The sequence below is a fragment of the Streptopelia decaocto genome (genome assembly GCF_964273445.1).
Source record: "Streptopelia decaocto genome assembly, chromosome: 8".
Classification (NCBI taxonomy): Eukaryota; Metazoa; Chordata; class Aves; order Columbiformes; family Columbidae; genus Streptopelia; species Streptopelia decaocto.
Genome location: NC_138662.1, coordinates 11,467,082 through 11,482,093, shown reverse-complemented (window position 1 = coordinate 11,482,093; position 15,012 = coordinate 11,467,082). Strand labels below are relative to the sequence as shown.

Genomic DNA, 15,012 nt, shown 5'->3' with positions numbered 1-15,012 from the left:
TCCAAGTCCACTCTGTTGTGTCACATCCCATGGCCCTGCTGTGCACCAACACTAACACAAGTTTGCTTATACTTGTTGGCAGTCAAACCTTCTGTTGGAGTCTGGAGTTCTATTGGAGGCCATCCTACCGGGGATGTGGGTTGTCTAAATTCATATGATGTGAATTGATCTATAACATAGTCTTATACATATAATAAGTTAGCTAGTCTGTTGTAGGAGTAGGCCTTGGTAACAGTGGGAATGCCCTGTAGTGGAAAAACCCGACGTGATGAAGCCAAGGACAAGAAACAAAGGACTTACAGTGAAAACCAGGTGTCTTCTCCTTGCAACAAAGTATATCCTATGATTATGAAGCTAGCAACTGTATATCTTATGACCATGAAATTAGCAACTATTAGCGATGGGAATGTAGCTTGTAAAATCTTCTCAGCCGAACTAACTTTGCAAAATGTAACTAATCAGTATGTAACACGTAAGCCTTAGACTATATAAATGTCTCGCCTCTGATCAATAAATTGGATATCTTGCTTGCATCAAGTCGTGTCCCCGTCTCTTAGTCGCGGCAAATGGTGACCCCGACGTGATAACGTGATGCGTGATCGTCTGTGACAGGATCGCAGGTCCATTAACCGCCTGCCTGGTGGCAGCCCAGGGCGAGGTGGCCGGCCGCGACATCCCGCAGCCGCAGAACTTGGGAACGAGCTGCTGAAAGAAAGAAGCCGGCCGGCAAATCAATCCCTCCGTCTGGAACGAGAGGTGAGCCGCTGCGGGAAAGATGGGGAATCAGGAGAGTTCCCCCGAAAGAGACGTTTATGAGCACATGAAAACTCTGCTTAATAAGCAGGGAAAAGGAGCTCTTTCAGGACAAGATCTTAAATTAATCCTAAAATGGGTGCAAGTTACGGTCCCTACGGTGACTGCTTCTTCAATTTTTACGCGTGAACTTTGGGACAATGTGGGGGTAAAGTTATGGGATGCGGCTACCTCAGGAAATGAGGAAGCGCAGCGTATGCTCCCTAGTTGGAGAAAAATTTTTGAGACTATAAAAACGCAAGAGCAAAATCAGCGCGGCTCCTATGGAGCTCAGTCGCAAGAGCAAAAGCAACGAGCTCCCTCCTCGGAGCGGGAGGGGATAGCTCAGTCACCCCTTCCCTATCCTCCTAATATCGTGGGGGGGGGGGAATCCGCGGCGCTATCACCACCTTGTGCTGCCGCCGCTCCGCCGCCGTTAACCTCTGCTGCGGGGTCTCCTCTCTCGGACCCAGGTCCGATAGACCTCGAAAAAGTACCTGATCTTTCTCCCTCTGATCCTTCTAAAGTTTGGGGAGAGATAAAACGCCAAGCATTAAAGGAGGGGGAGCTGGAAATAGCGAGAACCATAGTAGCCCCCGTAATATACCAAGGAAGGGGGGGGGCGGCTCAATGGGAGGCACTGTCTTTCTCGGTTGTTAAGGAATTGCGCCGTACGGTTACCGAACATGGGTTGTCTTCCCCTTATTTTGCAAGCCTTTTATCTTCTGTATTTGATACGTATGTTATGACCCCACATGATTTAAAATCTCTTATGCAGTTGTTGTTAACTCCAACACAATATACAATGTGGGAGTCTCAATGGAGAGCGAGATTGCAGACAATTTTGCAGAGATATGCGGGGAATGCCAATGCTGCTTTAGCTGCATTAACTATAGAACATCTTACTGGGACTGGGCAACATTCTGATCCGGCTGGTCAAGCTAGAGATATCCCCCGAGAAGCTTTAGAAGCAATTCGGGAGGAGGCAAAAAGGGCTCTGCTGAGAGTTCCTGACTCTAACAAACCCCAAAAGGCATTTACTAGCATCACTCAGGAACCCCGCGAACCATATATGCAGTTTATAGACAGACTAAAACAAGCTCTGGAGCGCCAAATAGATAATGCTGATGCCCGAGAAATTCTGCTTCTTAAATTAGCCATAGAGAATGCTAACGCTGATTGTAAGAAGCTTTTGAAATCGCTCCCAAATCAAAATCCCACATTAATTGAAATGATAGAAGCCTGTAACAGAATTGGCACTATGGACCATAAATATGAGGCAATGGCTGCTGCTTTTGCGGCCATGCGTGGACCCACGGATACCGATTTACGACAAAATTGTTTCGGCTGTGGAAAGCCGGGGCACCTTAAAAAAGATTGTTTTAGTACTGGATCTGGGAAACGACCCTTAGCACCTGGCATTTGCCCTAAATGTCACAGAGGTCGTCATTATGCAAGCCAATGTAGATTTGGGGCTAGGGCTAATGTGAACGGGCGTCCTATCCCGGGAAACCGGTGGTCGAGCGCGGAACCGCGGCGCGCGCAGACACAAGTCCCGCGACCGGTGCTGCGGCCAGCCTCGGCGCCCCTGCAGACGCAGGGGGGAGGACGGGAAGCAGGAGTGTTTCCAGCCTCTGCCCAGCAACAGCAGGGAGCGCAGGCTTGGACCTGGCAACCGCCCACACAGTAACGCTGCTCGATTCCTCTGTTCACTTACTGCCCACCAGAGTCACAGGCCCTTTACCTCCACGAACACAAGCATTATTATTAGGAAGGTCGTCCACCACTCTGTCAGGCCTTTTTGTATTGCCTGGAGTAATCGATCCTGACAGTAATTCAGAAATCAAAATTATGGCTTGGACCCCATTTCCTCCTTGTACAGTGCCAGAGGGAAGTCGTATCGCACAATTAATACTGATCCCTAAGGAGAATTTTGTGCCAATTCCTGACCAATCACTCCCACAAAGACAGGGAAATTTTGGATCTACAGGGGAACCAGAAATTTTATGGGTCCAAACCATTTCTCAAAAACGTCCTATATGCCAATGCACCCTAATTCGGGGGGGTCAGCAAGTTGTGTTAAGTGGAATTATTGACACAGGCGCAGATGTTACTGTTATTTCTCAAGCAAAGTGGCCTTCTAGGTGGCCTTTAGCTGATGTCTCTCAGACATTAGCTGGAATTGGGGGGTGTGGAACTAGCCGCCAAAGCGCAGAAATAATACAAGTTCAAAATTCAGAAGGACAAGTTGCCTCAGTCAAACCGTTTATCTTACCGGTACCTATGGTCTTGTGGGGGCGCGATGTACTATCTCAGTGGGGGGTGTCTATACAGACACATTTTTAAGTGGGGCCATTGAGGGGCGTGAAACCCTAAAATTGACCTGGAAAACTGATTCCCCTATTTGGGTTGATCAATGGCCCCTGCCACTGGAAAAGCTTCACGCCCTCCAAGAAATAGTCACTGAACAATTATCTATGGGACACATTGTACCCTCTACAAGTCCCTGGAATTCACCTGTTTTTGTTATTAAAAAACCAAATGGCAAGTGGCGCTTGCTCCATGACCTGAGAAAAATTAATGACGCTATGGAAAACATGGGAGCCCTGCAGCCCGGGCTACCGTCACCTACCATGATCCCTCGAGATTGGCATTTAACTATCATAGATCTTAAAGATTGCTTTTTCAATATTCCATTGCATCCAGACGATGCTCCTAAATTTGCTTTTTCGGTCCCTAGCGTCAACATGCAAGCTCCTTTGCAAAGATACCAGTGGGTTGTGCTACCACAGGGAATGAAAAATAGCCCCACAATATGCCAATGGTATGTGGCCAAAATACTTAGTCCTGTCAGAACTGAAGTACCTGCTGCATTGTTATATCATTATATGGATGACATTCTAGTGGCAGCACAATACTATGAAGTTATGGAGAAAGCTGTAGCCCTTGTCATGGCTGCTGTAAAATCAGCAGACCTCTGTATTGCGCCAGAAAAAATCCAAAAAGTGCCACCTTGGAAATACTTAGGATGGCGTATAAGGGCTCAGACTATTACTCCGCAACCTTTACAAATACAGGCGAATGTAAAAAATTTACATGATGTGCAGAAACTGCTGGGAACAATCAATTGGGTCAGACCATTGCTGGGAATCACTAATGCAGATCTCAGCCCCTTATTCGAAATGCTTAAAGGAAGCTCGGACTTAAACGCTCCACGAAGTCTCAGTCCTGAGGCCATAGCTTCCTTGCATAAAGCTGCAGCAGCGATTACCTCCAGACAAGCACATCGATGGGAACCAGAATTGCCTTTTCAATTAATCATCCTTAACCCTGCTCGACAGCCTCATGCACTTATTTTCCAATGGGACTGCCAGAAAACGGACCCCTTACTAATCATTGAATGGATCTTTTTGCCTAACCAAGCCACAAAGACTATCTCAACACAGCATGAGATGTTTGCATCTTTAATCATCAGAGCTCGACAGCGATTACTTACCCTGGCAGGCACAGACTTTAGCCTTATATGTATGCCAGTAACAAGTGTTTACCTGCAATGGTTACATCAACAATCAGATGCACTAGGCATAGCTCTAACTGGCTATGCAGGCCAACTCACTTGTCATCCGCCTTCTCACAAACTGTTAGGCATTGACTTTCACCTTTTACCCATTCCAAAGCGGAGTGACCAACCTTTACAGGCTCTTACTGTTTTTACAGATGGCTCTGGGAGATCTCACAAGTCGGTTATCCTTTGGTGGAATAGCCAATACCAACAATGGGAATCTGATATCGAAACTGTACAGGGTTCTCCTCAAATAGTGGAGTTATCTGCAGTGGTTAGAGTTTTTCGTAAATGGTCTGTTCCTCTTAACATAATTACTGATTCTGCTTATGTTGCAGGAATTGTTAGCCGAGCCGAAGCTTCTGTATTACGAGATGTTTCTCATGTTGCATTATTTGACTTGTTACAGGAACTTATCTTCCTATTAGATTCTCGTCTTCACCCTTATTTCATTATGCATGTTAGGTCTCACACTTCCTTACCAGGTTTTATCGCGGAAGGAAACCGGCAAGCTGATATGCTGACGTTGCCAGTACAGGTATTACCAGACCGTATCGCACAAGCTAAACTTAGTCATTCTTTTTTCCACCAAAATGCTGGAGGCCTAAAACGACAGTTTAACCTTACCTCACAACAAGCCAATAATATTATTGCAGTGTGTCCTGATTGTCAAAGACACTCTTTTCCTTCCATAGCAGAAGGAGTCAATCCCAGAGGTTTACAGAGTCTTCAACTCTGGCAAACAGATGTCACTCACTTTGCCGAATTTGGTCGTTTAAAGTTTATTCATTGCTCTGTTGATACATTTTCGGGAATGTTATTTGCCTCCTGTCATACAGGAGAAAAAGCACGCGATGTGCAAAAACATCTAATGCGCGCTTTTGCCACTTTAGGGGTACCCTCTCAAATTAAAACAGACAATGGTCCTGCATATGTGTCTAAAGTTTTAACAACCTTTTTTACTTTTTGGGGAATTTCTCACGTTACAGGTATCCCTCATTCCCCCACGGGTCAAGCTCTAATAGAACGCTCTCACCAAACCTTAAAACGCTTATTATTAAAACAAAAAGGGGGAATAGGGACTGCTACGCCAGAGGAGCGAATACAGAAAGCTTTGTACGTTTTTAACTTTTTGAATTGTTCTCTATTAGATAGCAATCCTCCGGTAGTTCGCCATTTCAGCACAAATAACCTTTTTGAACCCAGAGTGAAACCGCCAGTTTTGATCCGGGACCCAGAAACAGGTAAGATAATGGGACCCTATCCCCTTGTCACATGGGGAAGAGGCTATGCTTGTGTTTCCACAGAAAGAGGCCCTCGCTGGATCCCGGCGAAAAACGTGAGACCCTACCGAGAAGCGCTACAACAACCCTCTGATGGCGACCCCAGCGACCCCAGTCCTTCAGGGAATATAGAAGATACAGAGAATTTCGACGGACACCTGTGAACTTGATCTCTGAGATTTACAAGTGGGAAACCGTGCGAGTATTATTGACCATACTTGAGACGCTAATATATGGCAGAAGCGTTGGAGCATATACCCATATATGAGCGGGCGCTTGACATTTCTTGGTGGAGGGCGCCAGAGCAAAGAGAATTAGAAAGGAGAATCAGATGTAAAATATGGACTCAGTTTGAAGAACAGTTGCGATACGTACAAAAATTCTGGGCAAGAGGAGATACTATCTCCTTCTGGGGTGTATGGACTCTTATACAACATTGCTTTTATTACTTTTATTGGGATATTGACCCATTGTGGGCAAAATCTTGTCTTAGCTGTCAAAAGTCCCGCTGTTATGCATGGGTTGCCCTAACTTGTGGGGGTTGTGGAAGAACTAACTGGAGAGCCCAGAAAAGGATTGGAAGTGTTTTTTGGTGTAGGCAGTGCGATAGAAGAAGAGGGAATGATTTGCTTTGGAACCGACGCCTGAAACGATGGTTAGGAGTACCCATACAAAGCAGTACTAGGGAAGCTTACTTTATTTGCACCCCATATGAGAGACCTCTTTCATTCTTCTACTATCCCGTCTTCCCGAAGAAAAAGGTCGTTACGCCAATTAGGCCCAGATTGTGACGACCAAGTCAACCTAGGGTCTTTAGGATCTACTGTAGCCTTATCCTTCTTTTTACCTGGAGGAATGGCTGCAAGCAATTGGAATAAGATTAAAAGACTAGCCTGTTGGGCTGTAAAAGAATTCAACACAACCTCTGATATTCTTTCAGGCCTAGCCAATGATGTAGATAGCTTACGACATGCAGTTTTACAAAATCGTGCAGCTATCGATTTTCTCTTGTTAGCTCATGGACATGGCTGCCAGGAATTTGAAGGGATGTGCTGTATGAATTTGTCTGATCATTCGAAAAGTGTCCATAGGCAGATTGAAGAATTGCGGGACCGAGTACATCTTGTTACAGTAAGAACAGACGGGTTTGACAGCTGGTTGGCTTCTTGGGGCATTACAGGATGGATGAAAGATTTGCTCAAACAGGGAGTTTCTATTCTTTTAATAATTTGTGTGCTGTTAATAATGATTCCGTGTGTGTTGCAGTGCCTTCAGAAATCGATAACTGCTTCAATGAATAAGATTTTCCTTGTACAGCAACGAGACTTCACAAAAACCCCCAGTGCTGAAATGTTGGTGAAGCAAGATGTCCTGGAATTAGTCGGACGTCGACCCTGGGAAGAGTCAGATGATTGAAAACAAAAAGGGGGAGATGTGGGTTGTCTAAATTCATATGATGTGAATTGATCTATAACATAGTCTTATACATATAATAAGTTAGCTAGTCTGTTGTAGGAGTAGGCCTTGGTAACAGTGGGAATGCCCTGTAGTGGAAAAACCCGACGTGATGAAGCCAAGGACAAGAAACAAAGGACTTACAGTGAAAACCAGGTGTCTTCTCCTTGCAACAAAGTATATCCTATGATTATGAAGCTAGCAACTGTATATCTTATGACCATGAAATTAGCAACTATTAGCAATGGGAATGTAGCTTGTAAAATCTTCTCAGCCGAACTAACTTTGCAAAATGTAACTAATCAGTATGTAACACGTAAGCCTTAGACTATATAAATGTCTCGCCTCTGATCAATAAATTGGATATCTTGCTTGCATCAAGTCGTGTCCCCGTCTCTTAGTCGCGGCACGGGGAAGTAAATTGAGATCCTCCCTGAAGGCCAGTTAAAATTAAATATCTAATGAAGATAAATATGGAAAAAACACGAGTGGTTTTCTGATTCTTTTTGCACTGAAGGATACTTGGTGCATGGCCATGACCTGCTGTACGTTGTGCAGCAATCCATAATGAGAAGAATCTCTTGCTGCTCAAACCATGCTGACCAGGCAAGAGTAGGGACTAGTGACCCTACAAAAATAAGTCTGGGACCCAGGTCTCAGATATATTCCCAGCTTTGCCACTTGCCTACTTGGTGACCACTGGGATTAACTAGATTGGGTCTACAGATTCTTCAAGCTCATTTCCTGATTCCAGCATAGACACATTTAAGACAGAAGAAACAGCAACAAATAACCTGGCCTTGTCTTCCTCATCAGTTGTCTGTTTCATAGATATCAGCTTAGTGAAACGTGTTACCTCTCCATACCATCCTTCTCACTATTTAGATGCACAGCCCTTATGGCTGCATAGTCCTAGTCAGACAAACCCCACCAGTTAAGTCATCAACCAACAGGAATATCAGAGCAGAACATACACAGAGCAGAGACAGATCTGGAGACTGTGTGAGATCTGCAGATACATGGTTAGTGCTCTGCCAGGCAACCCAGTGGCGAGGTGGTGGTGCAATGTGTAGGCTTGAGACAGATGTGGGGATGAACAGAAACACAGGCTGGAACAAGTTTTAGACTTCAAACTGTGAGACAGGAGAGGTTACAAGGAGCTTCTGTGACTCGAATTGCAGAATTTAGGAAAATGCTCAGCAGAAGTTGGCACGGTTATAAAAAAAATAAATGTTACCTACAGGAGCTCTGAGTAAGAGTATAATCAAAAATAGATCTGAAGGTACATGACTATGTGAAGAACAATAAATGAATGAATGATAAGTCCTTACAGATTCTATGTAGTCCTTATATTTTTATAGAAAAATATTTATGGTCGAAGGAGTCTTGCACTTGTGTAAATAGAAGCTTCCATATGGTAAGAATACTTAAAAAGGAGTGAAGTTTGTCTATTTTGTATTATCTCAGCTGCTTTTTTGGCTTCTGTAGCTGCTGCTGATGCATTCTGTAACACATCTTTTTTTCTGACTTTATTCAGAGACAAAGGTGGGATGCAGCCAGGACATTATAAGGAGGAAACTGGTTTTGGAGTGCTTCCCAAAAGTGTTATTTTAAGCAAAACTTGTATGATCAAATATTTGGAAAAAATCTATAATCCTAAAACATTTCATGTTTGGGTAATGTATATAGTCTGTTTCTTTTCCCATTTTCACTGTTTTATTTCAAGAAAATGGCAGAAATAAGTGAAATTGTTATTATTTCCTCCCAGGAAGTAATCAAACAGACCAAATGGCAGTGGCAAGGAAATTTCATATACAGCAACAGTTAGTATAAGGGCATTCAAATTCTGATTTGAAGTTATTTTGTTTCTATACAGGTAGTTTAAGGAAGAAGAAGAATACTTATGTAAGTGTATTCCCAGTGAGAGTAGTTTTGAAGTCAGTCAGTTAGTAGCTGTATATACCTACACTCTTTTAGTCTGATTATATTGTGTATTTTCTAATGCAAAGCTTATATAGTGTGTATCTCAGTACCTTTGCATCTGTTTTGGAGCAGACTGGAGAATGCCAGTGATGGGGATGTGTCATTTTGCCTTTTGTTTTTCTGACTATTTGAATTCCAAATGGAACATGACAAGGGCAAACTACACTTTTGAACTCTGACCTCTACTTTAAATTGAATGTGAAGTCTAAATATCTTCCTTTTTGACTGTATCCAAAGAGAGGTTTGTCAGAGACATTTTATAACCTTGTGGCTGCAAGGGTATCCTCTATTAATTAAAAAAAAAGGTTTCTGAAGAAGTTCTGACTCACTAGAATAGACAGGGGGCAAATGTGGAGAAGAAAGGCACATTGTTCCAGTAGACAAAGACAGGGTATCAATTTTCATAAATCTGCATTCCCAAGACAACTGTTCAAATCTGGTAAAAGGTCCATTTCTTTGAACTTACATACCAGAAAGCTTTTATTCCTCCGCTCCGCAGCAGACAAGAGTACAGGTTAACTGGGTCTCATCAGTGTTATGCTTTAGATGATTCAGTGAGAAATTCTTTAGTTTAATGGTGGAAAGTTCTACCGAGTTCAAGGAGAAATAAAAAAGAGAAAGAACGAAAGGGTTACCTGTGCTGCCAGATAACATTTTAGAAAATTCAGTTTCTCTAAGTTTTCAAAACCTAGCTATTAAGCTTCATGGTTTTAAATTCCTAGATGTTATAATTAAGGATTTAACATTACTAAAAAAATGCTTAGTTACTCCTGGAATAACACACACCAAAGTTCTAACTGTGGATTCCCTGCCTGGCCTAAAATCTGTTTTGGAGTTCTTATTGCTGTTACTTCTTTCTTTGTGACTAAATGATAGTGTAAAATGGACGTTATTTAACCACAGTAAAAAGCAGATACAGAGTCTCAGCTTCTGTTATTCCATACTGTGGTATGACACCGTCTTTCACTGTTAACACAAAATCCATGCCAGTTTACAAGTTCTCGGCAGCATTGCATCAGAATGGTGCACTTGGCCACTCATGCAGAATAACCATTTTTCACCAATTATTCCCAGTGCTTGTGAAATATAAACATTTCCCGCAGTATTTTCTCTAATACTTTCAGTATTTATTGTATATTTTTGTTAGAACTACTAGACATCCTGAGTGCGAAGAGGCCTTAGTTACCTTCATTGATATACAAAAAGCATTGCATAATCTAAAAAAATCCCAATCTGAAAAAGAAAGGGTGGAAGAGTTAATTCCTAGACTGAAATTCTATTTGTCTCATGTAATGCTTGTTCTGTGTTTGTGCAGCATCTTCTTTCTTCTTCTGGATCCTTGGGTACAGAGATGATAGGATATAAGGTTTTAGGTAGTGATGTGACTGTAGTGTGTAGAGAAAGATGTTACTACTGCTGCAGTAATATATTATACAATGAAGTCCTAAAGCCCTTATGCTTCTGTTTACCTTCTAGTTTTCTGTCTTTTTAATTTTTTTTAATGTTTTCAAGCTTTTCCCCAGCACCAGGAGTGCCAGGAGTGTACCTTCCTAAAGATGACAGAGTCCTGGCACAGTGACAGCACTTCCCATGCATGACTGGGGCTAGGAGACAGAAAATGCATCAAGATTAGAGCTATAACTGAGACCTCTAGATACAAGTTTGTCATTGTCAGGACAGAAAAATGCCAGGAGCGATGCTTGCGTTCACAGGGTGAAGAGACAGGCAGAGACTATCTAGAAGTTACAACACCAGTGACTTAATTTATAAATTTCCTGGTCTGAGTTTACAGACTGCAGAAATACTTGCATAAAGGGAATGCAGCAAATCCATGCAGGGAATGCAATCTGTAAAAAAAAACCCACAAAACTGCTGAGATTTAAACTCACAAGTTTCTTCCCTCCTTCCTTTCTTTTCCTCTTCTCTTCCTTAACTACTTGCCCCCTGTGAGCTTTCTCCTCAAGCTTTTCAGATTATGGTTCTGCCAGGCTGCAATGATGTCTGTCTTGGAAACCTGAAAGAAGTTGACACGACGTTCCCTTTGGATGTGGTAAGAGGTGTGCACATCTGAAAGTCTCCGTTTCTTCTAGAGCTACAGACAGTTACACCAAGTAAATAGTTTTGTGGTTTTTCAGACATGTTTAAAATGAAGACAAAATTATATCCAGCTTCTATTGAAATGAAGCTAAAGGCCTGCGGAGTTAAAAACAGCATGCCAATTCTTTTTTAATTACAGCGTCTGTTTGTAGGAAAAAATATATATAGATATGCACTTATGATTTAAGGACAGTTGGATAAATAGAGTAGCTAGTCAGAGTCTTTACTGTTTTAAACAGGAGAAGCTTCTTTGAATTGGTGACATTTTGGCCAAGTATGGCTAATTAAACCCAGTGTCCATAAAATAATTCGCAATCAGTTATATTCTAAATGTGTATTTCTGTATACCTGTCCCACAGTGCTGATAGTCGCAGATGCTGTTTTTGCAAGGATAAAAGGGCACGTTAGTGTGACATAGCTAAAATTGCACTTCTCACCACTTTAGCCATTTGTCCTTTGATCCTTGTATCATCACAGACCTTTGCAAAGCACTTTGGGGAATCATCTTAATTCTCAAAAATTATTCTTGGCCATTTATTCTTCTGCATTTTCATATACATTTTGAAGTGTGTTTAATCACACCCTATCACTGCCTTACAGCCTCTGCTTGTCTGATAAATCTAAAGAAAATTTGAGGGATAAATTCTGTTCTCTGTGGTGCAATCTGCACGTTGGTGCCCTAATTTTGTGCTCTTGCTCCCCTTGACTTTCATGAGAACTAAGCAATTCGAAGTCTTGCACAGGATACTCAGCAATGATCAAAGCCTAAATAGACTGTCAGTTCAAAAGGATCATCATTTCCTTGGAAAGAATTTAAATTTAAGAAATCAAGAAGACTATAACCTAGGTAATGTCTAGATGATGGAAAAGATTTGGAATGTTCGCAGGAACGAAGAAACTCCAAAGCAGAGGATTTATTGTCTGGCTCTACTCTTTGTATGTATAATTATTATAAATGTTGTTCATCCATAGGAAGAGTTGAAATATGGAATTAACTCCTGATGAATTGGAGAAGGGTATGTACTCCCAACTGGAGAATGTAACCTAAGCTACCTTGGCCCTTTAATCTTCAGGTTCATAAAATAAGTAATGTGTTCCCGACTTCACATACTAGGTCATCTGAAAGGCAATGATTATTATGTTTTTCATTAGGAAAGACTCAGAGAGATAAAGACTAAGTGAGATAAAGGAGATTCATAGGCCTTGTAGGCTTTAAACAAACGCACAAACTGATTTGTTAGGGGAATATCTAATTCTTTCTGGACAAAGCAATAAAACTCCAGTTAGGGGAAGGGAGGCATTGGTCTCAGGAAGTATAAGATGTGTGAAACAGGAAGGTTTCCAATATAAGAGAGTAAAAGATAAGGATGTGCATGATTGACAATTATTTTAATGTGCTATTGGATTTCGTTATGTGTTATGCTATATATAATGGGTACTGATGGTTTATTAAAGTAGCAGGAGGCTTGCTGGCAGACTAGGCTATATTTATGGTGTGGTTTTCATAGGGAAGGCGCTAGATAAGGTGCAATAAATAACAGATAAATTAGATTGTAAGAAAGAAAGGTCATTCATGTCGTTTGTTGCCCAAGGACTTAGTACATACGGATGGTCAGGGCTGGCACTGCTCAGAGAGCCAAGGGGAGAGCTGCAGAGAAGTCCGGGTGAGGTTCCAGGCTGCTCGAGGAGTGTGGGAAACCCAGCGGTCTGGAACAAAGGACCTTATAAATATCACAGCAACTGTTCCTGTAGTTTGTGTTCACTGTATCTGGTGGGGATGGTCAGTTCAGGGCTGACACAACTGGTTACAGATTTTATCTTCGTCTGTACACAAGGTCTGCTGGGGAGAAATCCCATGCTTTTTGCAAAATTTTTAGCTTTTATCCATTTCTCAGTTAAGTCTGAGCGCACGGACTGAAGGCTGTGCAGAGCTCACAGGGCAACGTGCTGGTAACTCTGTGTGTCCTCGTGGGTCAGTGTGAGGTTGGCGGGGTTGGTTTTCATGCACATTTTCCCTTTCCTATTGCCACTCCCTGCTGCTCCATCTGACATTGCGGTTTGGTCCTGAATATGGGAACCACCGGGCAAACAAAGCCTCTAACACACCATTGTCTTCCAGAGGGCAATACATCATGAATAAGTTGGCTGGGTCGGGGAGGGAGCTCGCTTCCAGACAACCACAGACACAATTGAAATGTTGAAGACTTGTCAGAAAACCTCCTGGGTCTCTAGTACCGCCTTCTCTTCTAGGCCAGAAGTGATTCTAAATGTCTGCATCTGACATCCAAGCCATGTCAGAATGGCAGCTGTAAACAGGGACATAAAATTTGTTTTCAAGGAGAGCTCTGTTCTGGGAGGTCTGCCGGAATCCTGCTGAACATGGCTCAGCGCGTGCCACAAGCCCTAAGAAAGGGTGATTTCAAATCTGAGAAACTCTAATAGAAGGGAGAAAAGGACTTGAGGGGGTCTGTTTGTCTTTTGTCTTTGAAAATGAAAGGCACAATTTTTTGTGTCAAATATGTGCTTCCAGCTGTTGTTACGGAAAAGAAACTGAGGCACAGTGCAAGTTGAACCCACGGCAGGTGCAGGTGGCTGGTATCTCACAAGCATCCAAGTCAGAAGTCCACGGTGAGGGCATAGCTCTGATCTCTGAGTGCTCAACAGCATGGTTGATCGAGAAAGCAAAGAAATAACTATGGTAGCAAAGAGATTTGACAGGGAAGGGTTAGTGTATCGATAAGAGAGAAACTGTGGGGTGATGTAGAAGTGTCTATTTAAATATTTATATGAGGGCCACTTCACAGGTTGGTCTTGCATTTGACTTCAAAACTGATTGTCAGCTCAGTGCGAGTATCTGCCAGCAGTGCAATCCTCATTGTTCCAGCAGCCTGAACTGCAGCTGGGGCCGCTGTCAGCAACCGTGCCGGCTGCAGGAAAGGGTCTGTTCACATTCCGTAATCTTAACCTGTTTCCTTATCATTTACATTCATGGAACTGAATGGTGAGAAATATTTATCACAGAAGATTCAGGTTGTCACAGTCTCATGAAAAAAAAGCTTGATTGTCTGACCACGTTATTAGTATTTACAGAATGAAAGTGTTATGAAAATCCATGTATTTTCAAGCGAGATTTCCTTCGCATGATTTTGGAGATATACTTTCCCTGTTTACAGAGAACTTAAGTTTTAGAAAGTGATTTCATAATTCCCAAGGAGAACAACAGCATCACGCTTCTGTCTGAGGGGAAATGGATCAAAGGGGTTTTGTTTAGAGAGCAGTTACATTTCTTCACATCTCTTCCAGTTGTTGCTGGGCTGTTGTTGCCACATCATCACTCCTAGATGCGCATCAGGCTTGAAATGTCATTAAACTTTGTGTTGAGGCTTGCAAAAATGTATCCTGCTTTCTGCTCTGTGTGTACGGGAGGAGAATTTTTTCTGAATCCATTAAAAATGTGCTCAAAATGGTAGGAAGAGGTTTTCAAACTGAAATGTTTATATACAGAAGTGAAAAGCATCATCAGAGTAGCTTCCTTGTCTTAGGTGTTAGAAGTTTCCCTGAAAAGCAGCAAAGCTTACTGCTGTGTGAAATTCGTCCTACCTAACTGATGTACAAACACTTTTTTTTTGCAGAGGTGTTAGAGAAATCCTAAGGAAATACTGACCGTGCAGCCCTCCTCTTCTGCCCCAGCTCCAGACCGTTACTCACAGGAGTGGTATGCAGCTTGCACAGAGAGCTGGACTGGCTGGGTTTGCATAACCACAGAGTCTTTGGCCTGCCTGTGGCTTTTCTGTCTCAAGTACATGCTGGCAGTTTGTGCCAGCCTGTTCTGGAACCAGC

The 15,012-nt window shown here is 42.6% G+C and overlaps 1 long non-coding RNA gene across 1 annotated transcript in view; it reads left to right on the top strand.

Moving 5' to 3' along the window:
- The window catches only part of LOC309443084, a 29,909-nt gene extending 22,459 nt beyond the window's left edge, over positions 1-7,450 (top strand). Inside the window, exon 3 of the long non-coding RNA XR_014184732.1 lies at positions 5,639-7,450. This is a non-coding gene — a long non-coding RNA (uncharacterized lncRNA). The remainder of the gene's footprint in view (positions 1-5,638) is intronic.
- The last annotated feature ends 7,562 nt before the right edge of the window (positions 7,451-15,012 follow it).